At 37.7% G+C, this 25954-nt stretch overlaps 1 protein-coding gene across 2 annotated transcripts in view; it reads right to left on the bottom strand.

Moving 5' to 3' along the window:
- Positions 1 to 25954, bottom strand: part of PAK2 (p21 (RAC1) activated kinase 2) — an 88713-nt gene that overhangs the window by 58223 nt on the left and 4536 nt on the right. Inside the window, exon 2 of one of the 2 annotated variants that reach the window (XM_040621394.1) lies at positions 1387 to 1488. The exons of the other annotated variant lie outside the window; for it this stretch is intronic. The gene's annotated coding sequence lies outside the window, so the exon portion shown is untranslated. The remainder of the gene's footprint in view (positions 1 to 1386; positions 1489 to 25954) is intronic. 2 annotated transcript variants of the gene reach the window in all.

Raw genomic sequence — 25954 nt, 5'->3', positions numbered from 1 at the left:
AAGTTTTACTTTAAAAAAGAACTAAAAATTAATGAGTTAAGCATCTAGCCTAAGAAGCAAAACAAAAATAAACAACAAAGTAAACCCAAAGAAGTAGGAAGAAAATAATTCAGATAAAAGCTGAAATTGCTTAATAGAAGACTATTATACATACAGTGGAGATCAATAAAGCTAAAAGTTAGATCTTGGATAAAACTAGTACAATACCTCTGACAAATTTAATCAAGAAATAGAGAAAGCACAAATAAAGAAAACAAATAAAAAATAAATACAAATGAAAAGGCATTGTAGGTGTTCTGGGTGGCTCTGCTCTTGATTTCGGCTCAGGTCGTGATTTCATAATAGTGGAACTGAGCCCCTCTTCGGGCTTCACGCTCAGTGGGGAATCTGCTTGGGATTCTCTCTCCCCCTCTGCCTCTGCCCCTCACCATGCTTGTGCATGCTCTCTCTAAAATAAATAAATTAGTTAAAAAAAGAAAAGAAAAAGAAAAGGGGTTCTACTGGTATTTAGTGAACACATTTCACAGATACCAGCATTCTCCAATGTGCCAGCAAGTCCTCACAACTCTTTTTATTTTAAAGATTTTATTTAGGGGTGCCTGGGTGGCTCAGTCGGTTAAGCGCTGCCTCCAGCTCACGTCATGATCCTGGGGTCCTGGGATAGAAGTCTCACATCAGGCTCCCTGCTCAGTGGGGAGTCTGCTTCTTCCTCTCCCTCTACTGCTCCTCCTGCTTGTGCTCTCTCTGTCAAATAAATAAATAAAATCTTTAAAAAATAAATTAAGATTTTATTTATTAGAGAGCGAGAGAAAGAGCACAAACTGGGGGAGGGGCAAGGGGACAGAGAGAAGCAGGCTCCCTGCTGAGCAGGAGTGCCATGTGTGGCTGGATCCCAGGACCGTGGGATCATGACCTGAGCCGAAGGCAGATGCTTAATCTGACTGAGCCACCAGGCACACCATCACAACTCTTTTCTATAATTATTTTTATTTTTATATTTTAATTTATTTTTTAAGTAGGCTCCAACCCAGTGTGGAGCCCACCGCAGTGCCTGAACACACAACCCTGAGATCAAGACCTGAGCTGAAATCAAGAATTAGTTGCTTAACCAACTGAGCCACCCAGGCACCCCACATCTTCAGAACTCTCGAATGTCCCACCATGCACTGATTTATAGTTAAAAAAAGTTTTATATGTATACATATATATATGTGTATTTATATAATTATCTGAACCTAGAGCACAGTTCTATTTTGCATATAAAATATTTTTTACACAGTTTTAACACAAACTGAATTTTCCAGCTATGCAACCACTATGAAACCAAGAGAAGCCTGGAATTTGTCTTACTCAGTTCACTTTTACTGAGAAGTTCTTGTTATTTACCATTTGGAATATCGTATCACTTAAAGCAACATGCTCATGCTGGTGGAGTTACCAATAGCAGTGCATCTGCAGGAGACTGCATTAAGGCCAAGCCTGTAATACCTGTAAAAGCAAAAGATGGAAGCATCTCAAATCGCAATAAGCAGGAGACTGGTTGAATTAGCTATGATGTACCCCCCACTCAAGCACTATGAAGCTGTAAAATGAATGTGGAAATCAATCTATCCCATGGAGTGATCTCAGGGTATACTACTAATGAAAATGCAAGATGGGAGAAAAATATATGTATGGTATGCTACCATTTATCTAAGTGGAAAGGAAAGGCATTTCAATACACAGACATGCACACATACACGCACAAGCTTATTATTTTTTTAATAGAAGGAGAAACCATAATTTTTTCAATGGTTACTTTGGGGAATGGAACAAAATGGAGGAGACTGAATTGAAAGTGAGACTTCTCTGAACGTATCTTGCTTTGTATATTTGATTTTGGAACTTTGGAAGTTACATATAATCACAAGCAAAAGTAGAATGAGTAATATTACTTGAAATAAATAAGATATCAGAGAAACCCAATCTCAATCCACTGGCCACTAAAAATATGCTTGGGCACCGAGTTCCCTCCTTAATACTCATCACCCATCTAGCCCATTGCCCACCCACCTCCCTCCATCAACCCTCAGTTTGTTCTCAATCATTAAGTCTCTTTTTTTTTTTTTTTTTAAGATTTTATTTATTTATTCGACAGAGATAGAGACAGCCAGCGAGAGAGGAAACACAAGCAGGGGGAGTGGGAGAGGAAGAAGCAGGCTCATAGTGGAGGAGCCTGATGTGGGGCTCGATCCCATAACGCCAGGATCACGCCCTGAGCCGAAGGCAGATGCCTAACCGCTGTGCCACCCAGGCGCCCCTCAATCATTAAGTCTCTTACAGTTTGTTTCCCTCTCTCTCTCTTTTCCCCCCTATGTTCATCTGTTTTGTTTCTTAAATTTCACACGAGTGAAATCATATGGTATTTATCTTTTTCTGACTTATTTTGCTTAGCATAATATACTCTAGCTCCATTCACATCATTGCAAATGGCAAGATTTCATTTTTGATGGCTAAGTAATATTCCATTGCCTGCGTGCATGCGTGTGTGTGTGCGTGTGCATGTGTGCGTGTGTGTGTGTGTGTGTACACACCACATCTTCTTTATCCATTCATCAGTCAGTGGACTTTTAGGCTCTTTCCATTGTTTGGCTATTGTTGATAATGTCACTATAAACATCAGGGTGCATGTGCCCTTCAAATCTGTATTTTTGTATCCTTTGGGTAAATACCTAGTAGTGCAATTGTTAGATCATAGGGTAGTTCTATTTTTAACTTTTTGAGGAATCTCCACTGTTTTCTAGAGGGGCTGCACCAGTTTGCATGCCCACCAATAGTGCAAGAGGGTTCCCCCCTTTCTCTGAAACCTCACCAACACCTGTTGTTTCTTGTGTTGTTAATTATAGCCATTCTGACAGGTGTGAGGTGTTAGCTCAAAAACAACAAATTATTAAGATAAACACAAATCAAGCAAATTTTGCAAGATACAGCAGAATATACAAAACTCAACTGCATTTCTGTATACTAAACAAAATGAAATTGGAAGGGGAAAAGATACCATTTTTAACATAAGAAAAACATGAAGTTCCTACAACAGAAGTTCCCAAACCTTCTCAATTCATGGGCCCTTGCTATTCTAAGTAATTATTCACAATGCTAAAAGAAATTCCTAACAGTTTCACTTACTTAGTAGTTAGGTCCAAACAACTTTATTAGTATTTATGTCCTAAAAACTTAGTAGTTATTAAAAAAAAGCAATACACACAAACTGAAGATTTTTTTTATTTCTTTCTCAATCACTTACAAACTGGAAACATGCACCTGATGGGCACTACATAATACAAGACCTCAGGCACTGCCCACCCTCATTTTCTGTTCCACATTGATTTCTGTACTTTTAATCACAGCAGCTGCTCCACAAAGATGGACATTACGAAATGTACCACAACTTAATGTTGAAACTGTGGAACTCCCTAGAGCTGCAAGTCCACATGGTGTTCAATAGATGCCGATCACTGACTCCCTCTAAAATGTAAAATCCCACAGTGCCTCTCAGCTCAGGGGGGTATCCCAGGGTACACTGGCACAGTTTGGGAACCATGGAATGAGAATCTTTATACAGGAGGAAAACAGATTCAAAGATATTAAGGAGAATTTAATAAATGGAGAGATACTAGTGTTCAGGAATTTAAGACTCAAAATTGGGCCCCTGGGTGGCTTAGCTGGCTAAGCGGCTGGCTTTAGCTTGGGTCATGATCCCAGAGTCCTGGGTTTGAGCCCTACACTGGGCTCCTTGCTCAACAGGGAGCCTGCTTCTCCCTCTGCCTGTCACTCCCCCTGCTTGTGCTTGTTCTCTCCTCACTTCCGTGTCAAATACATAAAATCTTTAAAAAAAAAAAAAAAAAGTAAACAAAAAAGAAAAAAATTTTAAACGACTCAAAATTATATAAATGCCAAATTTTTTTCAAATTAATCTAGATTCAAAGTAATCTTAATCAAAATCCCAAACGGGTTTTATGAAAAATTGGACAGCTAATTCTAAAATCTATATGGAAGAGCGAAGGCCCAGGAAGAGCAAAGACATTCCTGAAACAGAATAATGTAGAAAGACCCTGATAGGAACGTTTTTTATCTAAGAGGTTGGATCCTCTACTAGATTCAACTTTTCCGATCCTTTCAGCCTCACCTATCTCTTATTCAAGCTGCTACTCCACCTACCAGCTCTATATTGGATGTGGCCAACTTTTAAATGCAGGCACAATACGACAATGCCTCACTTCATTCCTGAGCTGCACACCCTACCCCAACAAGTGCAACCTGATAGTGCAGGGGAGTTAACTGTGGGGTGAACCTGTGACCAATGTGATGAGAACAGATCCCATCTCATTAAATAGATCCTTTTTCTTATCCCGTTGGATGATCCTGAGACTGACTTCCTGTAACTTCCTGAGAGGCAATACAAGGGGATTGAGCCATCAGTTCCACTTCCATATAGGCTACCACTACAGGAGTACTCCACTCCTCCTTCCCCATACTTCTGCTCCTTGAAATGTACTTCCTAATAATGAAAAGATACATAAGCCTTCCGCCTCAAGCTCTGCCTTCTGGAGAACGCAGGTGAAGACCCCTACCTTATACCAAAAAAATCTTTAGATGAATTAAAGATTTAATGTGAAAGGCAAAATTCTAACTTTTAGAAGATTATATAGAAGGGTTTCTTTACGTAGAGAGAGTATCTTTATGGCTCTAAAGGAAAAGACTGATAAATAGGACTACATTCTATACCATAAAATAAAAAGATATGCTGCAAACCAAGGAGATAATCTGCAACAAAAGTAGCTGACAAAAAATAATATTCAGAACATATAAAGAATTTCTATAAAGAAATAAGTAAAAGACATACAATCCAATTAATAAGGAGCAAGTGATGGGAATGGCATTTCATAGAAGACAACAAAGTGAATAAATACATGAGAACATGCCCAACCTCATAAAAAATTGTGGAAATATAAAGTTAAGGCCATTATCAGATACCATTTTTACAGCTTCTAGATTGGCAAAAATTAAGAAGGCTGACCAAAATTACATATTATCAAGGATGTAGAGCAAAGAGAATTTCCCTAACTGCTAGCAGAGTGCAAAGTAGCAAAACTACTTCAGAAAACAACTTGGTATTGCTTGTAAAGTAGACCGTCTGTCTTTACATTCTGCAACTCAGCAATTTTATTGCTGGATATAAATCCAAGAAACTCTCACAGATGTGCAAATTATAAGAATATTTATAGTAGCACTGTCATACCAGTAAAAGTCCGAAACAACCCTTTATCAGACCAGGCTATGCACTGGTAACAAACCTATCCCAAAATCTGAATGTTTTGACACAATGAAGGTTTATTTCTAGTGGACACTAAACCTGAGGAACTTAGTTCTTCTCCTTAAGACGATTTATGGATCTAGGTTGCTGCGATCCTAAAGTTCCATTATCTTAATAGGTCGCCACCAAAATGGGAGAGAGAGACTGAGGGGGCATGTGGGCTTTAACTGTCTCAGTCCACAAGTGACATAGCTCACTTCCTACCTCATGGTTCAACAGAACCTGCCACATACAAGGCAATCCATAAATATCTGTTCAATGAATGCATGAGTACGAAAGGGGAAGAGATCACTTCTATCACTTCAAAATGATTTGAGAAAGAGCATGACTTTAACTTGAAAAATAACATAAAGGATAGTTTGCACAGATAAAAAATAGGGAAAGAATATTCCAGGTACTACTATAGATGCCAAAGAGCCAGCAGGCTTCAATTCACAGAGCTACTCTGAATGATTCCGAGTGGCTGGCGGCCACGTCTTCCTGTACACTGTGATGAGAATTCTGAGGCTGCATTCCTCTTATGGGAGGGTACAAAATAAAATAATCCAGCAAAGACAGAAAGGCAAAAAATCTTTCCTTGCTTTAAGAAAAATGTTTTTTGAAAAGTGAGCTAAGTTAAAAAATATATATTTCGGAGTGCCTGGGTGGCTCAGTCAATTAAGCGTCTGCCTTTGGCTCAGGTCATGATCCTAGGATCCTGGGATGGAGGCTCACGGCAGGCTCCCTGCTCAGTGGGGGGTCTGCTTCTCCTCTCTCTCTGCCCCTCTCCTTTGCTCATGCTCTCTCTCTCTCTCAAATAAATAAAATCTTAAAAAAATATATATACACACATATATATGTATATATATTCCTAAGCATATCAAATGGCATGCAGAGGTTTAAAAAAACCAATCACTTAAGGGGCACCTGGCTTGCTCAGTCAGTAGAGCACACAACTCTTAATCTTGGGGTCCTGAGTTCAAGACCCATATTGGACGTGGAGCCTACGTAAAATCAAAAACATCAAAACTGAACACTAAAAAGTTTTCCTTTAACACCACTTCCCTCTCACTTAACCCCAGCTAGACTAAATGGCTAATGACAATTATGCCTTATTAATCTTTGTACTCCTAGCACACAGTATAGAGTCTGGCACACTGTATGCATTCAACAGATGCATACTAAAATGAACCAAGATTAGGCGTGTGATAAGGTTATAAAACAGACATCACTGAGGGATATGCATCTTTATTTTAAATTTTTTTAGTACTCTCTATGCTCAATATGAGGCTTGAACTCACAACCCGCAGATAAAGTGTCACATGCTCCACCAACTGAGCCAGCCAGGTGCCCCAGGATATGCATTTTTAAAAGATACCTTAAAAAAAGAAATGAATCTCAATCAAATTTTTGTAATTACATTAGTGATACAAAAAATTTTTCAAAATATTTCAAATTAAGATATTTGGGGAAAACAGAAACTATCATGTAGAGAGGCTGACCCTCAATGGGAAGTTGCTCCTAAAGTCATCTTCAAATTACTTGTTTTCTTTCAAACTGGTTTCCTTACATTCTGTAAACTGTGCTATCCAATATGGGTAGACATACTGGCCATGTGTGGCTATTTAAATTTAATTAAAATGCAATAAAATTCACATACTTAGGCACACTAGCCATATTTCAAGTGCTCAGCAGTCACACGTGGCTAGTGGCTGCCATATTGGACAGCACAGATATGGAACATTTCCATCATGGCAACGAGTTCAGGTTGAACAGCACTATTCTTTTTTTTTTTTTAAGCTATATTTATGTACTTGAGAGAGAGAATGAGCTTACACAAGCATGAGCAGGGGGAGGGGGAAGGGCAGAGGGACAAGCAGACTCCCCACGGAGCAGGAAGCCCAACATGAGGCTCCATCCCAGTATCCCGAGATCACGACCTGAGCTGACGTCAGACGCTTTATCGATCGAGCCACCCAGACACTCCAAATCCAGCACTACTCTAAACCTTTCCATATAACTACTCATACATAATGAGAGGAAGAGTGGTTATTTTTAAGTTGGATATTTCTAAGTCAAAGATCATATCTAAAAGGTTTAAAAACTATACTTATATTAATAAGTTTTAATATTTTTCTTAAATTTGTCAAAAATGGAAAGCAAACAATTCACTTCTGCACCAACCTGATTAAAAGGTTGATAAGTCAATAAGAACTAGTCTAGATTTAGTAGTATAGGATATTTCTCTGAAAATGGGCCTCACACTATGTAGCCTGACCATTTATATGAGCCTAGTCATGGGTTAACACCCAAGAACTTTGTTTTCATTTTCTAGAATTACTGTCCAACTTTTAAAGTATAAAAGCCAATAATCAGTAATATGGTATTATTAAAGTCTTTCTCTTTCATGAGAATCCTTCAGTCTTTGATATCTGGGTGGGGGGATTAATTCCTACACCTCAACAAGGGCAAGATATAGTTTTCAATTTGTTTTCCCAGATCAAGTCTGCTAGAACCCTGTTCCTAAAAGGCGCATTCATACGACAATATTTGGGCGAAGAGGACTAAACCATGATGACTTCTAAGATGCAACATTCCGTCAACGTGATTACATTGTGATTACAATGTGACTACCTTCCTAACAGTCACTTAAAGAGCACCAAAATGATGTTTAGTGATTGTCTATTTGACAAACTTCGTTACGTTACATAAATACATCAAAATAAGAAGTTTCTGCACAGCAAAAGGAAACAAACAACAAAACTAAAAGACAATAAAGACAACCTACTGAATGGAAGAAGATATTTGTAAATGATATAATTGATAAAGGGTTAGTATCCAAAATATATAAAGAACTTACAGAGTTCAACACCCAAAACCAAATAATCCAATTAAAAAATGAGAAGACGTTCCCCCTGCTTGTGCTCGCATGCGTGCTCTCTCTGACAAAGAAATAGAATCTTTAAAAAAAAAAAAATCAGACAATATGAACAGAGATTTCTCCAAAGAATACTTACAGATGACCAACAGACACATGAAAAGATGCTCAACATCACTAATCACCAGCGAAATGCAAATCAAAACCATGAGATCTCATCATCTCACACATTGTCAGAAGGAGAAAATAAAAAACACAAGAAACAACAATTATTGGAAAGGATGTGGAGAAAAAGGAACCCTCATGTACTATTGGTGGGAATGCAAACTGGTATAGCCACTGTGAAAACAGTAAAGAAATTCCTTGAAAAACTAAAAACAGAATTACCATATGATCCAGCAATTCTTCTACTGGATATTTATCCAAAAAAATTAAAAAGCACTAACTCAAAAAGATATATGCACCCCTACGTTTACTGCAGCATTATTTACAATAACCAAATTACAGAAACAATCCAAGTGTTTATCAATAGATAAATGGATGAAGATGCGGTATATAAATACAATGGAATATTACCCAGTCATAAAAAAGAATGAATTCTTGCCATTTGTAACAACATGGATCAATCTAGAGGGTATAAAGTTATGTGAAATAAGTCAAAGTCAGAGAAAGACAAATACCATATGACTATACTCATAATGGAATTTAAGAAACAAGACAAATGAACAATAACAAAAAAGAGGTAAACAAAAATACAGACTCTTAAATACAGAGAAAAAATCGATGGTTACCAGAGGGGACACGGGTGGGGGGATGGGTGAAATAAGTGAAGGGGATTAAGAGTACACTTACTATGATAAGCACTGAGTAATGCACAGAACTGTTGAATCACTATACTGTATACCTGAAACTAATATAACACTGTATGTTAATCATACTGAAAATTTAAAAATAATAATAAAACAAATAAAATATAATAATAAAACATTTTAAAAGAACTTACATAAATATATTTCACATAAACACCAAAAACAGAAAGTTCCTTTGTCAAAATGCTAGTATATATCATTTAGCATTATTATATATATATTTTTAAGATTTTATGTATTTGTCAGAGAGAGAGAGAGCGCACACATGAGCACAAGCAGTGAGAGCGGCACGCAGAGGAAGAAGCAGTCTCCCTGCAGAGCAAGGAGTCCGATGCGAAAACCGATCCCTTGGACCATGACTTGAGCCAAAGGCAAGCACTGAACCGACTGAGCCACCCAGGCATCCCTAGCATTATATTTGAAAGCCAAATTTTTCTGTAAACAAATATACGAAAGAAGCAGCAAGCACCATCACAGAAAGCTTTCCCTCCCTACTATCTCCCCTACCTAGCCATATTTTATCAAATGATTAACAATGATTCTCTTTATGGGTAATAGACCTGATTGCTTTCCCTACCTTTCTACAATATACACAGGACAAAAATAACTGTCCATACTCTAATTTTTATAAAATGAACATGTACTATTTTTGTAATGAGAAAAAAAACAGCTATCATCTTCAATTAAAACAACAACAACAACAACAAACAACCTTGAGCGAAAAGGTGAAGGGGATTAAGAGGTACAAACTTCCAGTTATAAAATAAGTCACAGGGATGAAAAGTATAACACAGGGAATATAGTCAACAATATTGTAATAACATTGTCTGGTGACAGATAGTAACCGCATTTAGTGTGGTGAGCATTTCATAATGTATAGAAGTGCCAAATCACTACTCTGTACACCTGAAAGCAATATAACATTGTATGTCAACCATGGTTGAATTAAAAAAAAAAACAACCCTACTGATCTTACAAGAGCTCCTTCATATACCACTTCTTCAACTGTCATAATCTCATAGCAAATCTATTCCTATGACTCTGACAGCACTAATACCATTCCAATGCTAGTTACTGATTTAGTGTCTCTCAATCCCAAATTCATCCCTTTGTCTACTCTGAAAATAGATCTGGGACCTTTAAGTGTTTCCCTTGGCCAGCTGGCACGATATTAAGCTTTATCAGTAGAGGGCGCAGGAGAGACAAGTAGGATAAAAGTTTTGCTTCCTGGTTCTGGTGTGTTTGCTCCCCAAATTCCTCCAATACCAGGCTTCTATACCACGAGGTGACCAGTAGCTTACTCAGCAGCCAACAGCTTCCCACTGCTCTCTTTTTGGGAGCTTTTGTAGTGGAGTTAACACCTCCCTGTCAACAGCTTTCTCTGGCACCTACCCTAGAGAGCATATGTCCAGCAAGTTCTGCCCACACAGCACCTTCAGGGATCTACAGCCATGCTCTCTCCAACAACGTCTGGATCTCAGCTCTGGGGGAAGGAGGGCTCCTTCCTAGGTCCTGAGATACGAGCCCTAGGGGTAGCAGCTGCTCCTTACTTGCTATTCCTATATTCTTTAGAGTTCTATTTACTTCTTACTAACTCATCCCTCGTTATTCCACTCTCTTGTTATAGTTAATAATTCTTTCCATGTTCAAATTACTGTGTGGTTTCTCTCCTGAATGGACCCAGAATGATACAGTGCAATCCGTAAGGTTTACACTTACACACTTCTTTGTACTTCAGTCACTGGCATCTTTCTTCTCTTTTTCTACAAGATTTTAAACTCCAGGCTGGCAAGGAACACTTTTCTTAATTTCTGTATCAATGTGACATTGTCCAAAATAAAGCTTTTAACACAGAGGAACTAACGATAGTTTAAACTCACTTCAAACGATTCAAAAATATTCTAGGGGCGCCTGGGTGGCTCAGTTGTTAAGCATCTGCCTTCGGCTCAGGTCATGATCCCAGAGTCCTGAGATCGAGCCCCGCATCGGGCTCCCTGCTCAGTAAGAAGCCTGATTCTCCCTCTCACAATCCCCTTGCTTGTGTTCCCTCTCTTGCTGTCTCTGTCAATAAATAAAATCTTTAGAAAAAAAATACTCTATACACCCTCATTAGTTTAAGGCCACTATAAACAAACAAAATACTTTCTAATGACCTACAATTATTTCAGAATCTCACCACCCAAAACATAAGATAATCAAGATAGTGTACGTATGCATTCCTTGGTGTCCCTAGTTTATAAGGTTTCAGAGACAGGAACAGCCTGCATGCTTAGAGCTCCGAGAGCTTTTAAGACAGGAGATAATGAACTGCTCATGCTCATAGACTCTTCATGGCTACAGGGTCAGAAAGAGGTTGGAGATGAATAACGCTTATTTCTGTATAACTATATACAATGAGGTAAGAAATCATGCTCAGAACAAGGATGTTACAGCCAAGTGATAAGTTATTTATTTACAAACAAGTAAGATAACTATGTTGGAATTTCAGAGTGACATGATTGGAAGTATACGAGGCTTTATGATAAACCTGCATTCTGTGCTTCTGAAAACCTGGCAGAAACCACCCTACCACAAGCACAGGGTCATCAACACTGAGGGTATCTCCTATGAGGAAAACTGGGAAATGGTTAGAAGGCTGCCTCACTGGCTACAAATCTCATTTGCCTTATCTTCTGCTGAAACTGGACCCTCTAGCTTGTTCCAATAAAACGCAACTTGCTTATGTAAAATCCATATGAAATGCTTGTTTTCATCAAGCCTCAAAACCAGCCCTCTGTGGGATCACCTCAATGGTAAGTTAGAATTGGGGAGTCGGAGCTGGAAGTACAGAAGATAAAAGAAACAAGCTATTGTCTTGAGTTAAACACAGAAAAAGTGCTACTTTTCAAATGTCTTTTAGTAATTGAAAGCAGTACCACTCAAAGAGTGCTACATGGACCAGCTATTTCTTTTACCAGTGCTCAATGAAATACAGAAATTGAGAAGAAGTGTTTAGAAACTTTCGGAGCAATCTGACACAGTAATTTGCTGTTGACCCTAACAACGACAATGACAATGACAACAACAACAAAAGGGGCTTTTATTTTGTATGTCTTGTTTTTCTTTCATTTTCATTTTACAGTATTTTACAAAAGTTATTAGTTCATTACCAAAAGATTCTGAGAGGCACTGCTCTAAACCACTCAATTCTGAACATAAAATTCATTCCCAAAGGACCTGAATACGTATTTCTCAAAAGATAACACAAATGGCCAATAAGCCCATTAAAAGATACTCGACATCATTAGCCATTAGGGAAATGCAAAGTAAACCCCCAATGAGATACCATTTCACACCCAGCAGGATGGCTACATTAAAAAAGACAGAAAGTAACAGGTGTTAGTGAGGACAGGGAGAAATTGGAACCCTCACACACCGCTGGCAGGACTGCAAAATGGTACAGGCGCTTTGGAAAACAGCCTGGTAGCTCCTCAAAAGGTTAAAGATGGAGTTACCCTATGACTCAGCAATTCCATTCCTATGTATATACTCCAAAGAAATAAAAATATGTCCACACAAAAACCTATAGACAAATGTTCACAGAAGCATTATTCATCTAACAGTCAAAAAATGAAAGCAGGGGTGCCTGGGTGGCGCAGTCGTTAAGCGTCTGCCTTCGGCTCAGGGCATGATCCCGGCGTTCTGGGATCGAGCCCCACATCAGGCTCCTCCACTAGGAGCCTGCTTCTTCCTCTTCCACTCCCCCTGCTTGTGTTCCCCCTCTCGCTGGCTGTCTCTGTCAAGTAAATAAATAAATAAAATCTTTAAAAAAAAAAAAAAAGTGAAAGTAACCCTACTTCCATTAACTGATAAATGGATTTTAAAAAAATGTGGTATACCCATACAATGGAGTATTATTTAGCCATAAAAAAATTAAGTATTCATACATGCTACAATATAGATCAACCTTGAAAACACTGTGAGAAATGGGAGAAACCAGTCACATAAGACCACATTTTATGTGAATCAGCTTCTCTGTCCAGAACAGACAAATTGATAAAGACAGAAAATATATTAGTGGTTGCCTGGGACAAGGGGGAGAAGTTGGGATAAAATGAGTGACTGCTACCAGGTGCAAGATTTCTTTTTGCGATAATACAAACATCCCAGAATCAGAGAGTGGTGGTGATTATGCAATCTCGGAAAACAGAAAAACACAACAAAACAAAACCCACTCAGTTGTATACCTTTTAAAGGGTGGATTTTATCATATATGAATTATATATCTCTCTCTTTTTTTAATTTAAGGGGAAAAAAAAGCTACAGTGGAGCAGATATAGACAAAGAAAGGGAATGATGGAAACTGAGGCAGACATGGAGGGTTCAGGTCTGGGGAAGAAGCAGCTCCAAAGAAACTGCTGTGGCCTCCCGGAGTAACTTACAACGGAGACTTCTAAACAAATGCAGAATGCAAGCATCCCTGGAACGATCGATCGATCCATCGATTGCCTCGAGAGCCTCGCAGGGGCATTACTCTCAAGGTGACTAAACTACCTGAAGTCACACCTCTCGCTGCGTTCAGAAAAAGAATCATCTCCACCATTTCAAAGCCATGCCTCCTACGCTGCTGTTCTTCATACGTGAAAAAAGGACCCAGGGTCATCATTTAACAAAAAAAACAAAACTGCTGTCTGGATTATGGGTTCTGCTCGGAAAATTTCTATCAGGTGACAGGAAAATATCAAAGTAAAAAATGTTCAGTTTTTCCATTTTTAAGAAATTAATTGTCTTGGAATAAAATGATTTTTGAAAATCATTTGTTTCAGGCTTTCACGCTCTACCTAAACATGCTGTCTCAAAACCATCCATGCCTCTCAAAACTTCTAAATCACTGCAGCCTACGACTTACTCACTGTTATTTATGATCCCCAAATGCACTCTCAGCCCCTCCCAATCTATTGTACACACTGCAGGGAGCAGCTTTAAAGCACATTAAACTCTGTCACTTCAGTGTCCTACTTAAAGCCTTCAAGTGGGAGACTGAAGATAAAGCGCAACAGTACACGCATGATTAGGCCCCTCACTTTCCATACTCACTCCTTCGTAGTTTTAAGGGGTTCTTCTGTAGTTTTATCCATTCTTTCAGTTTTTCTAATGGCCATTTCAGGCGTTCACATGTGACCTCCTAGGAAGATCTGTTCACTGACCATTCATTCTATTTCCCTGGGACACCTGACGGGCAGTACTAAACCCAGGAAAGACCTCAGCAAACTGGCATTAAGTTGGTCACCCTACTTTCTGTCCACCAGCTCCACCTGTCAAACACCCACTTCAAGTATTGCCCTAAAGGTGACTTTCTCAGAAAACCTTCTCTGACACCTCCTCACTCCCATCCCATGCATATCACTTTATTTACTTTGTCTTAACATTCATCACACTGGATTTGCTTTTTTAATGTCTATCTTCCCTATGTTATAAACTCCACAGGCATGGATCCAGTGAGTATTTTGTTAACCACTAACACCTAGCATTGTATCCAGTTCATGTGTCTACATGAGTAATTGCTGATGAATAAATCGACCAATGAAAGGTTTATCTGTGATATCAGAGGCAAGTGAACTTTTTTTTTTTTAGGCTGCAGGGGACACAGCAAAATTTGAAGAAAGAGTCACTGTTCTGTGTGCTTTCAGATCACTATTCTAGAACAAAGACAATTAAATGCTCTATTTATTTTGATCCTCACAATTGATAAAACTGATCCAGGAACCTCACATTAACCATCATATATTCAGTATAAGACCAGCAGGACAATAAATAGTCTAAATTCTCACTACTCAATCCTCATTTACAACAGATCACATTCCCATTCAGAAGATGGGATTCCGGGGGCGCCTGGGTGGCACAGCGGTTAAGCGTCTGCCTTCGGCTCAGGGCGTGATCCCGGCGTTGTGGGATCGAGCCCCACATCAGGCTCCTCTGCTATGAGCCTGCTTCTTCCTCTCCCACTCCCCCTGCTTGTGTTCTCTCTCTCGCTGGCTGTCTCTGTCCCTGTCGAATTAATAAATAAAAAAATCTTTAAAAAAAAAAAAAAGAAGAAGATGGGATTCCAAACAATAGGAACAAATAGGAACAGTAAGTATGATCTAGTTCATGAGACAGCAAGAAAACAAGAGGGCAAATGGCAGCAAGTAGTGAAAAATCAGATTGTGGAGTAGGGCCAAAAAGTCACAGGTGCTGGGCAACAGGGAGCACCTGGAAGTTTTAGAGGTTGGTTTAAGTATTTCTTATTCTCAGAAGTAGTGCCCGATCATTAAAAAAACAAACAACCCAGACCAGAATAAAATCTAAACAAAAAAGTATTTGTAACTCCACTTCCCAAAAGACCTGTGTTTTACATTTTCACACTAGAAGCAGGGCAATGACACAGTTGAAGGAAAAAACCTTAGTCTCTCCTAAGTCAGTCAAATATTTATTTTGTGCCTATACTGTGTCAGACGCTAGAGATCAAAGACAACTATGATTCAGTGTTCCCTCTGAGTTGGCGTCAGTGGGAAAATAAAAACAGACGACTACTCTGAAATAAGGTAAGAGCTAATAGGGGTGTAAGGCATACTATGGAAAAGAGGACCCACAGCTCCCATTTATATGAGTAATTAGGCCAAGAAATCAGACTTGGCTTTTGAAGGATGAGAAGGAATTTGCCAGGCAAGGAAAGACAGGAAGGTCTCTATATACAGAGGAAGCAGTGTGTGTAAAGAAACATAGTAATCTAAATGTGATCCTTCTTTTTTTTCTTTTTCCCCTTGGCCTTCACCCAATCACCACACTGAAAAAGTGAAACAATGACCAAGCACGAAAGAAGAGGCAAGAGTCAGAAATGCTTCAAAATGACTGTAAGGTAGGGAACGGGGAAGTAAGGAACAGCAAAGATTACAAAAAAAAAAAAGGCAGCTTTGGTCACAAACCTTAAATGGCAATTAATTCAAAATGAAAAATAAAGGGGGGGCAATAAATTTATGAAATGTGTTCAACTTCAGAGAGATGCAAATTGAAACAAGATACCATTTCCTACCACCAAAGTGATAATCTATCAATCTAAAATAAGACCTTTGACTAAAAAATGGTTAACAGCAAACGGATTATTTGATTCCTTGGGTGGTTATCTAAGTTAAACAAAAACTGGAGCCAGCTTATTCTCATTAAAAAAATGGTATCAAATCAGAATCAACCCACGTAGCCTATCCCAAATTTCCAAGAAAACAACTTATATCAGATCTTTGAAGGATTTCCACTAACTATAAGGTCAATCTTAACTGAGAGGATTCACAACCCAGCCATGCTCTGCTTCATAAAACTAAGTTCAACCATCTGCCTAAAAGAAGGTATGAAGACACCTTGCCCCTCTCTGCCAGCCATCCTTTTATTTAGAGACCCAAAATCAGCCTCAAAGAAACAAACTAGTCAGCCAACCCTTGCTAAGCTGTTCGTTGCTATGCAGAAGTGGGTTTTGTGGCAGCCAGAGATCCTTGTTTTCCCCTCTGATCTTTCTACATACATTTAAGAGTTTACCATGCAAGTTCCAGAAAAAAGCAAGTGTCTATGTTCCTGTGTGTATGTAAGGTTCAGGTGGAGCTGTACAAGCACAGAGAAACATGGATTAGCACATGGCTTCCTGAGAGATGTAGTCACTTAAGCAAAGTGTTGTGCTGTGGGTATAAGGCTAGAATCAGGAAGAGCCCTAACAGCACAAGTTAGAAACCAGATCCCACCAGAACTACTATATTAGATGAATATCTATTAATCACTGGAACTCAGGCTAGGAGCTATGTATCCTTTGGCAATACACCTAAGAGGTTTCAATCAGAATCACAGCCCACTGTAGCAAGGATAACCCACAAACACTTCTAACAAATGTACATCAGATAACATACAACAGCTACAATTCAAAGATAGAGCAGCAGAAAAAACATTCAACAATTTATGTTGATCCCAACAAAAAATAATGTAGCACAAGAAAGATAATTACCCACCACAGGAAGCAGAGTCTGACTTAGATGATGAATCACCTCAAGACACAGAACTCCCAAACAGTGGCAAACTAGGAAACAGGCATATATGGAGAGAAAAGCCAAAGATAAAATGAGAGTAAATTAAGAAGAAAAGGGAGCAGCATAAATTTTTAAAGGATATAAAGAAGCTAAAATTTCAATAGCAGAAATAAAGCCTACACTGGAAGAGATAAAGAAAAATCAAACGGGTGATAAGACAAACATTTGAGAAACTCACACAAAGGACAGAAATGACAAGCCAACCTAATTATTGTAAGTATTTTCAAGAAAGAAAACAGAATTAAAACAAAATAACTAAAAATATTTCTGGAAATGAAAAAAGAACGAAGTACAAAAACAGTAAGGAGCTAGTGTATCAGGCAACATTGATGAATGTGTATAACAGACATGATCTGTGAAAATATTTTAATAAAAAGGAAAAAAAAGGAGCACCTGTGCTTGAGGATTCTCTCTCCCTACTTCTGCCCCCCGCCTTGTGCACTCTCTCTCAAATAAATTAATTAAAAAAAAAATAGCTGAAAAGGCTAGTTGACAAACATGATGTATCACCTTAAATGAAAGCCTGAGAAAAACGGCAATGAGCACCAACAACTCCGTCTAAATAAAATTTAAATACTTTGTGTTAATGTGGAATGTAATTACCAAGATAAAAGACCTGAAAGAAGACGAAGTTAAAAACATGAAATGGGTAAAAAATATACGAAGAATACAAAGTTCCCAGTTCACCGTGGAGAGAAAACGCAGATAAAGTGAGGGTGGATGAAGAGGAGCAGCTAGTCTTCTAATATAAGGGGGAGTCAAAGTATAGTTTTCTTTTAGACTGACAAACCAGAAAATTTTATTTTTTTAAATTTAGATTTATACTTGAATTCATTTAAACTATAAATTAGTGGACTTAAAAACAAGATGCATAAACTCCAAATAAGTGAGAAAAAAGCAACAAATTTACAAAGCAAAAACTAGAACACAGTGACAGATAACTGAATAAACAAAATGTGGTATACAGCTGAACTTGGAACACCACAGGTTTGAACTGTGCACTGTATGCCAGCTCTCTGATACAGTACTACATAGATTTTCCTTATAATTTTCTGAGTAACATTTTGTTTTACGTCATAAGAATACAATCTTATGAGAATATCACATGCTAGTTATATGTTAATTATTGTTCATGTTCTTAGTAAGGCTTCTGGTCACAGTAGGCTACTCGTATGGTAGTCAAAAGTTATATGCAGATTTTTGACTGTGTGTGTAGGGGCTGACACCCCTAATCCCCACATTGTTCAAGGGTCAAGTGTATATATACAATGGAGTATTATTCAGCCTTAAAAAAAGAATGAAGTACTAATACATGCTACAGCAAGGATGAAAACATCATGTGCTATGTGAAACAAACCAAACACAAAAGGATAAATACGGTACGATTCCACTTACATGAATCATCTAGAATAGGCAAAATCATAACAGACATAAAGAATATTAGAAATAGGTTACCAGGGATTGGGAGTAAGGAGGAATGGGGAGTTCATTTTTAGTAAGTATAGAGGTTCAGTTGGGGAAGATAAAAAAGTGGGGGGGATGGGTGTACAACAATGTACATGTACTTAATGCTAAAGAATTGTATATATAAAAGTGGTTAAGATGGTAATTTTTATCTTATGTACATTATACAATGAAAGCAGCAGCAATTAATCATTAAAAAACAGGAAACACGGGGCGCCTGGGTGGCACAGCGGTTAAGCGCCTGCCTTCGGCTCAGGGCGTGATCCTGGCGTTATGGGATCGAGCCCCACATCAGGCTCCTCCGCTATGAGCCTGCTTCTTCCTCTCCCGCTCCCCCTGCTTGTGTTCCCTCTCTCGCTGGCTGTCTCTCTGTCAAATAAATAAATAAAATCTTTAAAAAAAAAAAAAAAAACCGGAAACACTAAATGAAATGATAGAAACACACCCAACAGAATTCATTATGACGATAAATGTTTTAAGCATTCACTTTGAATTACAACAAATAATAAACCACAGGGTGCCTGGGTGGCTCAGTTGGTTAAGCATCTGACTCTTGGTTTTGGCTCAGGTCATGATCTCAGGGTCATGGGATCAAGCCCCACACTGGGTTCCACGCTCAGTGCGGAGTCTGCTTAGGATTCTCTTCCTCTCCCTCTGCCCCTTCCCCTGCCTGCTTGAGTGCATGCTCCCACATGCTCTCTCTCAAATAAATAAATAAATAAATAAATATCTTTTAAAAAAACCTACATGTAATTTTAAAAAGACACAACTAAAACAAAATGGCATGGAAAGCCAAAGTTGGATAATTTATTGAACAAAGACATTTAGTACAGACAGAAATTTAAGTGAAATACAAGACTCAGAAGTATGATGATTATTTTTATTAAGTATAATCGATAATGAGACTTTCAGCAGTAGATAACTTACACACGCATCAAATAATACTGCATCAAAATACATGATAAAAATCATTAGAGTTGAGAGAATGAGAGACAAGCCACAGACTGGGGAAAAATACCTGCAAAAGAAATATCAGATATAAAGGACAGTTACCCAAAATATACAAAGAACTCTTAAAATTCAGCAATATAAAAATTAACAACCCAACTTAAAAATGTGCATAACTTCTGAAGAGATACCTCACCAAGGTGATACACGGATGGAAAAGCAGCATGCAAAAAGATGCTCAACATCAATCATGGGAGTACTGCAAATCAAAACAATGAGATACCACTATATACCTATGAGACTAACTAATCAACATAAAATGCTCGTGAGGACGCTGAGCAACAGGGACCCTCTCACCCATGGCTGGTGGGAAACCAAATGGTATAACCACTTTGAAAGACAGTTTAGAGGTTTCCCACAAAACTAAATATACTCTTACCATACAATCCAGCAATTATGCTTCTTGTTATTTACTCAAATCAGCTGAAAACTTCTATCCATACAAAAATGAAACACAGATGTTTATAGCAATTTTATTCATAATTGACAAATGTGAAAGCTACCAAGATGTCCTTCAGCAGGAGAATGAATAAACAAACTGCCGTACACCCAGTCAATGGAATATTATTCATTGCTAAAAAGGAATGAGCTATCAAGCCATCAAAAGATGAGAAGGAAACTTAAATGCATATTGCAAGTTGAAAAGGTTACATATTATATGATTTCAATTATAGGACATTCTGGAAAAGGCAATATTATGGAGACAGTAAAAGGACTAGCGGTTGCCAGGAATTAGGGAGAAGGGAGGGATGAATATGTGGATCATGGGTGATTTTTAGGGCTGGGAAACTGTTGTGCATGACACTGTAATGATGGACACAAGTAAAAATCCACCATTTATTTGTCCACACCCACTGAATGTACAATATCAAGAGTGAACCCTAAACTATGGACTTTGGTTGATAATGATGTGTCAATGTTAGTTTATCAATTAAAACAAATGTACCATACGCGGTCAGACATTGATGGTGGGGTAAGGGGTACTGAGAGTAAGGGGGAGCTTGGAGTATATTGGAACTCTGTACTTTTTACTCAGTTTTGCTGTGAACCTAAAATTGCTATATAAAATAAGTCTATTACTTAAAAAATCAAAAATCATCAGAAATAAAAGAAACTGACACTCAACCAACATATACTTACTGCATGCCCACATGTTCTAAGTTCTAAATAGAATAACAGCAAAGAAATAGAGAAACAAGAAAATGAAAGAAGCCAAATAACTTCAGACGAAAGTGCTATAAAGACAGACACAGAAGGGTAAGAAGTTAGATATCGAGTGCAGTAGGTGAAGGCTATTTTAGATGACCAATCAGGTAAGGCTCCATCGAAACCATAATGTATGAAAGGAAGACAGTATCAGGCGGAAGAAACAAAAATGTAAAGGTCCCAATGTGAGAACAAGCTCTTAAAAACAATGTGACTCTCTTAATTTTTGACAGATTAAGATTTAAAAAGTAATGAAGACCGGGTACCTGGGTGGCTCAGTCAGTTGAGTGTCTCACTCTTCTTTAAAGATGTATTTATTTATTTGAGAGAGAGTAAGAGAGAGAGCACAAGCAGGGGGAGCAGCAGGCAGAGGAAGAAGCAGGCTCCCTGCCGAGCAAAGGAGCCTGATGCAGGACTCAATCCCAGGACCCTGGGATTATGACCCGAGCTGAAGGCAGATGCTCAGCTGACTAAGCCACCCAGGCGTCCCAGCATCAGACTCTTGATTTTGGCTCAGGTCATGATCTCGAGGTCATGATATCAAGCCCCACAGTGGGCTCTGCACTTAGTGTGGAACCTGCTGGGGATTCTCTCTCTCCCTCTGCCCCCCCATGTGTGTACACATGCGCATGCACTCTCTCAAAACAAAACAAAACAAAAACCTAATAAAGACTAAGTCTTATAATAGGAACCATTAAAAAGGAATAATAAACCAAATAAGATAATTTGAATAATTAAAGTTACATATATACTCTGCAAACAGAAAATTTTTTTAAGTTTTCACAGAACGCTTACCAAATTGGATTATGCTTTAAGTCATTAAAAAAAAAAAAAAAAAACAGGAAACCGGGGATGTACTGTATGGTGACTAACATAATATAATAAAAAATCATTAAAAAAAAAAAACAAAACACCTTCAGGGAGTGCCTGGGTTGCTCAGAAGGTTAAGCATCCAACTCTTGATTTCAGTTCAGGTCATGATTTCATGGCTGTCTGATTGAGCACCACATGGGGCTCCATGCTCAGTGTGGAGTCTGCTTGAGATTCTCTCTCTCCTCTCCCTCTGCCCCTCCCCCTGCTCATGGGTGTGCTCACGCCTGCACGCACGCTCTCTCTCTCAAGTAGATAAAAATCTTAAAAAAAAAACCTCAGTAAATTTGAAAGTTTAAAAGACTATAGCCATTGACGACAATGAAAGAAAACAGAGTGAAGAGAACTGTCCTAAATACCTCTTGAATCAAAGAGGAAATGAAACTAAAAATGCCAACTATTTGGAGAGTAATTAATATAAGACCATGATTCATGTAAATTATTGAGTGCAGCCAAAGCTGTACTCAGAGGCAAATTAAGAGCATTAATGTTTTCATTATTAAAAAAAGAAAAAGAAAAAGGAACTAAGAATTTGAGTTAGGAAAAGTGTAACAGGGGTGCCTGGGTGGCTCAGTGGGTTAAGCATCCAACTCTTGATTTTGGCTCAGGTCATGATCTCAGGACTGTGATATCAAGCCCTGCATCAGGCTCCACACTGGGAATGGAGACTGCTTAAGATGCTCTCCCTCTCCCGCTCCACACCCCCCAATGCACTCATCCTCTCCCAAAAAAAAAAAAACAAAAAACAAAAAACCGTAACAAAAAAAAAATGAACAAAAGCAAGAAAAGCAAAATTTTAAAGAGAAAAGTAAAAATCAGGGAATCAGAAAACAGAAAACCAACAATAAATCTGGTTATTAAAAACTAAGTCAATGAACATTTGGCAAGTCAAGAAAAATAACAATCACTAATAAAGGGTGGAAATACACACCACGGATTTTAATAATAAAATATTACATACATTCATATAGTAACAAATTTGAAAATCAAAAAATATTATAACCTGGAAAAATACAAATGATCAAAACTGACTTATAAGAAAGTAAGGATTCAAGATTCTACAGAAGTAACTACAGAAGTTACCATATGGCCTATATACTCCTATTAAACTAAATTTCTGAGATTTTTTCCTACTCTTTCAGTAAATTCTAAAAATATTCTAAGATATTCTAAGACAATTATCGCCTATCTTACTGAACCATGTCTTGGAAATTCTGGCCAATATAATAAAGCCCTAAAATAGAAATAAATATTGTGACTACTGGAAAGGAAGGAAAGGTTACTATACTATTTTCAGACAAGACAATGAACCTGGAAAACAAAAGTAAATAAAATTTTATTGAAGACCGGTAAAATAATAAAAATACTGGACACAAATATCCAGTTACGTCTGCATACTTATCAGAAGTAAATCAAATTAACCAAAACAAAATAATTTTAATTTAAACAAGAAATGCAAATTAAACTAGATTTTTATTTGCCTAAGAATAAGTAAATTCTATTAATTTCATTAAAAATGATGGCTGCTTCATTGAGGATAGCAATAAAAAGGGATACACACAGCCAGTGATGATACACAGCAAACTTTCCTGAAGGATAATTTAAGACTGTTAAATGCTTATACCTTTTCATTCAGCAATTCCACTTCCAGGAAAATATTCTATAATAATCAGGTATGAATAGAAAACTATTCATTATAACATTATTTTTATATAAAATATTGGAAATAACTTACACATTCAGCAACCGGAAAAGAGCAAGTAAGGCAGAGCTGTACAATGGAATGCGAGGCAAACATTAAAAGATGATTTTAAGAGAATTTTTAACAAAGGGAAACTTTCAAGATTTAGCAAGATAACAAATTATACAGAACAAGATTCTAATTTTATAAAAGTTAGCTATGTACAAACACACACACGCACATATACATATATAAGAAAAAGTAAGCTATGTGTACACACACACACATATATAGAAGAAAAAGATATATATATATATATGAAAAAGTACTGGTAAGAAGCATACCAAAATATCAACAGTAGTTATCCATATATAATGGAATAAGAGGCTAAAAAAAAAAAAAAGGCGACTTTATTCTTTTCAAGTATTTAATCAGAAAGGTGAAAAAAGTTCAGGAAGAATTTATAATAGAGATATTTTATCAAACATCTAGCTCTATTTCCACTATTTTTTGTGGCAATGTAACTTCTCCTTTAAAAATTTGCTCTTTAGAGCACCTGAAATTTTGTTTAAATGGTTTACCCACCTCTTGCTGCTCAGGTGTTTATTATGTAACAATTTTGTTTCACTTATAAGCCTATAAATCACTAAATAAACTCAAATTAAGAACATTAATTAAATATTTAAAAGCTGAGAATATATCTTAAAATACACCTTGTTCTTCCCCCCCTCCCCACTGCATAGAGCCCAAAGCGGGGCTTGAACTCAAGACCCTAAGATCAAATCTGAGCCAAGACCAAGAGTTGGATACTTAACCAACTGAGCCATCCAGGTGTCCTAAAATATACCTTTTCTTATGAAATAAGTGCAAGGCCAAAATAAAACCTTCTAGCTTTCCAGAACCTATTAAGCATTTACATAAAAAAATATTACCAATGTAACAGCTTGATCAGAAAGATGTGAGGAAGAACTCAGTAATGCGAATGTATCACTTTTAACCAACACTAGTGAGTTTGTCCTTGCATCTCCCTCTTTGATTAGTTTCAACTAGCAAAAATTGAGAAATAACTCTCATTTCCAGATAAATAACTCATGCTTTCAGCATACCACAAATAAAATTATGGATTAACATGTTAAGAAAATATATAAGAATATCTATAACACAGTGGAGATAAAGAAAGATTCCCAAAGAGAGATACACTCAAAAGCAGAAATTTAAAGGATGAGGATGAAATCAGTAGATGACAAGAAACAGGGGTCAAGGGTGCCTGGGTGGCTCAGTCAGTTAAGCGTCTGCCTTCGGCTCAGGTCATGATCCCAGGATCCTGGGACTGAGCCCTGAATTAGGCTCCCGGCTCAGTGGGGAGCCTGCTTCTCCCTCTCCTTCTGCCTCTCCGCCTGCTTATGCTCTCTCTCTCTGTCAAATACTCTCTCTGTCAAATAAACAAATAAAATCTTAAAGAAAGAAAGAAAGAAACAAACAAACAAACGGGCCAAAGGGGCATTTTTTTTCCTTTTCAGATGTGAGGCTTACAATAAGACCATTACAATATTACTCCCTGAATTTTTATAATTGATTTCACAGCAACCTAAAACTCTTAACATTTTTTCTATACTTGTATTTCATTTCAGTAACCAAGCTATTTTATATTGTTAAAACTCTTACATGCCCCCACACAAATTTCAGAAGGATTAAGATTAAAATACAATTATTATTTTTTAAAGTTTTATTTAAGTAATCTCTACACCCAACAGGGGGCTCAAACTCACAACCCTGAGATCAAAGGTCGCATGCTCCTCCAACTGAGCCAGCCAGGTACCCCAATACAACAATTATTAAAAAGAATGTTTTTTGATAAAGGTAAAATGGGAAAGATCTTCCTAAAGAGAAGGTATTATGTATGAAGAGCTTCTACAATTTGATGAGGAAGGACAGACTGATACAGACTTTTGGACAACAACTTGGCATTTATCGAAACTTAAAATGCACGCTTATGAATGCTTTTTATGGAAATACTTGTATATATGCACAAAAATACAAGGAAGTTCATTAAGGCTCCAGTTTTACTTGCTCCAAATTGAGAGAATAAAGACTGTCCCTGACTTATCATGGTTTCACTTACAGTTTTTAGTCTTTAGGAAGATATGAAAGTGAAGTTTTCACATTTAGTAGGAACCATATTTTGAATTTTGCTCTTTTCCCGGGGTTGGAAATACGCAGTACCATACTGTCTTGTGACACTGGGCAGTGGCAGCAAGCCACAGCTCTTAGTCAGCCACGTGATCAAGAAGATAAACAACTCATACACTTAAAACCATTCTATTTTTCACATTCAGTACACTACTCAATAAAGTACATGAGATATTCAACACTTTAATATAAATTAGGCATTGTTAGAGGCTTCTGTCCGGCTGTAGGCTAACCTAAGTGTTCTGGGCACGTTTAAGGTAGGCTAGGCTAAGCTATGCTTTGCCTTATGCCATTTTCAACTTACAATGGGTTTATCGGGACAAAACCCCCTTGTAAGTTGATGAAGATCTGTACAGTAGTCCCCTCTTA

The sequence above is a fragment of the Ursus maritimus genome, unplaced genomic scaffold, assembly GCF_017311325.1.
Source record: "Ursus maritimus isolate PB19 unplaced genomic scaffold, ASM1731132v1 scaffold_4, whole genome shotgun sequence".
In the NCBI taxonomy this organism is placed as follows: domain Eukaryota; kingdom Metazoa; phylum Chordata; class Mammalia; order Carnivora; family Ursidae; genus Ursus; species Ursus maritimus.
The sequence above is the reverse complement of the archived record's forward strand: the minus strand, read 5'-3'. Positions and strand labels throughout refer to the sequence as shown.